Raw genomic sequence first — 2900 nt, 5'->3', positions numbered from 1 at the left:
AAAAATAGGTGTACATAATTGGTTGGAACTAGGCACTTCAAGGATACCTGGTTTGCATTAAACAGTACACTCCTACCATATGAATGACAACACAGTATTTTTGTTGTTGTTGTATTGTTTTTTTTAATTTTTAATTAAATTTTTATTTTTTATATTAATCACAGGTTATTTACTTTGTATCCCAGCTGGAGCCACCTCCCTTATTCCATCCTTTTTACTTTTTTATAATATAATTACATTATATGCCCTTATTTTTTTCTCTTTCCATATTCTTCCATACATCCTTTTTGATTTCTTTCAAATACGTGACCTCTATTTTTATTAATTATCTTTAAATGCACACACAAACAAGCACACAAATTATATATAACTGATCTTTGAGTAGAGCAGAATATCACTTAATCACTACTAATTTTTAGACCAGTAGTAGTTAGTTTTACCTGAGGTCTCTGGGCAATCTATTTGCTAGTTTTGGGTCATTCAAGCTGTGTCAGATATGGGTTCTATTGCCTTAGAATTTTTTCCAGGCAGGACAGCTTTGTAGAAGCAAGTGTTTGTGGCTGGCTTGGTGTTCGTTTCTCTTTTGGTAATCTGCATATACCTTCCTGCCTGAAAGACACTACAATGTAGGAATGAAGGTTCTATATAGGTACCACCCTGACACTCTGTGTTCAGTGAGTTGTGTGGGTATCGCTTTCAGCAATGATGCCTTGCTGTCTGTTTCTCCAGAGTAACCTCTTGTCTTGGCAACAGTCTGGTTGTTTGAGGATTTCCATGAAACCCTTTGGCCAACAATTCAAATGGATGTAATCCAGTCCTAGTAATGGAAGCTTAGTTTGGTAACAAAAGATGGCCAGTTGGGACTCTGTTTTTTTTTTCATTATTTGGATACTTTATTATGACAGACTTCATATATTTTAGTATATATCTTCTATACTAGGTTCCCATGTCTCAAAGCTTAAGAAACCCCATGGAAGAAGAGCAAAGAGTGTAAGAGTCAGAAGGCATGGAGGACAAAATAGGGAAAAGACACTCAAAAAGTGTAATTTTTCATCAATTACACTTTATTCATTCTGCATCCCCCCATAAGCCCCTCCCTCCTCTACTCCCAATCCCACCCTCTCTCCTCCCTCTGCATGCATGCCACTCCGCAAGTCCACTGATAGGGGAGGTTCTCCTCTCCTTTCTGATATTAGTCTATCAGTTCACATCAAAAGTGGCTGCATTGTCCTTTACTATGGCCTGGTAAGGCTGCTCCCTCCCAGGGGGAGGGAATCAAAGAGCAGGCCAATCAGATTATGTCAGAGGCAGTCCTTCTTCACATTACTATGTAACCCAATTGGACTCTGAACTTCCCTGGGCTACATCTGTGCAGGGGTTCTGGGTTATCTCTATGAATAGTTCTTGGTTGGAGTATGAGTCTCTGGGAAGTTCCCTGTGTTCAAATTTTCTTGTTCTGTTGCTCTCCTTGTGGAGACCCTGTCCTCTCCAGCTCTTACTATTTCCCAGTTCTTACATAAAATTCCCTTCATTCTGCCCTACAGTTGCCCATCAGGCTCAGCATCTGCATCGATAGTCTGTAGGGCAGAGGCTTTCAGAGGCCCTCTGTGGTAGGTTCCTAGGTTGTTTCCTGTTTTCTTCTTCTTCTGATGTCCATCCTCTTTGCCTTTCCGGACCCTTCTCCACTGCTGGTGGGAATGTAAACTTGTACAACCACTCTGGAAATCAATCTGGCGCTTTCTCAGACAACTAGGAATAGCGCTTCCTCAAGATCCAGCCACACCACTCCTGGGCATATATCCAAAAGAGGCTCAAGTACACAAAAAGGACATTTGCTCAACCATGTTTGCAGCAGCTTTATTTGTAATAGCCAGAAGCTGGAAACAACCCAGATGCCCCTCAACTGAAGAATGGATGCAGAAATTGTGGTACATCTACACAATGGAATATTGCTCAGCAATTAAAAATAAGGAAATCATGAAATTTGCAGGTAAATGGTGGGATCTGGAAAGGATCATCCTGAGTGAGTTGTCCCAGAAGCAAAAAGACACACATGGTATATACTCAGTCATATAGACATACAACATAGGACAAACCCACTAAAACCTGTGCATCTAAAGAAACTAAGCAAGAGAGAGGACCCTAACTAGAATTTTTATTTTTTATATTAATTACAGTTTATTCACTCTGTATCCCAGCTGTAGCCACCTCCCTCATGCCCTCTCAATCCTACCCTTCCTCCCTCATCTCCTCCCATTCTTCTCTCCAAGTCTGCTGATAGGGGAGGTCCTCCTCCCTTTCCATCTTACCCTAGCTTCTCAGGTCTCATCAGAACTAGCTGCAATGTTATCCTCTGTGGCCTGGCAAAGCGGCTCCCTCATCAGGGGAAGGAGGTCAAAGAGCTAGCCACAGAGTTCATGTCAGAGAAAGTCCCTGTTCTCCTTACGAGGGTACCCACTTGGATACTGAGCTGCCATGGGCTACATCTGAGCAGGGGTTCTAGGTTATCTCCATGAATGGTCCTTGGTTGGAGTATCAGTCTCAGAAAAGACCCCTGGGCCTAGATATTTTGATTCTGTTGCTCTCCTTGTGCTGCTCCTGTCACCTGTTATTTTCTAATGACAGACAGAAAAAGAGTGTATCCATATGAGAGGGGAGTTGGAGAGAAACTAAGTGAATGAGAGGGAGGGAAGTGAAACTAGAATATATTGTATGAGAAAAGAATCGTTTTACAGTAACAGAGAATATTTAATCAGTGATAGTAGAGGGAAAGTAAACCATAATCAGGATATATTATAAAAGAAAAACTATTTTCAATAAAAGGAAAAGCAAAACAAATTAAAATACATGAATAAGTAAACTAAAAATCATGAAGGATGAAAGAAAGGAAGAAGAAAGTA

Source organism: Meriones unguiculatus, chromosome 17 (assembly GCF_030254825.1).
Source record: "Meriones unguiculatus strain TT.TT164.6M chromosome 17, Bangor_MerUng_6.1, whole genome shotgun sequence".
Lineage (NCBI taxonomy): Eukaryota > Metazoa > Chordata > Mammalia > Rodentia > Muridae > Meriones > Meriones unguiculatus.
The sequence above is the reverse complement of the archived record's forward strand: the minus strand, read 5'-3'. Positions refer to the sequence as shown.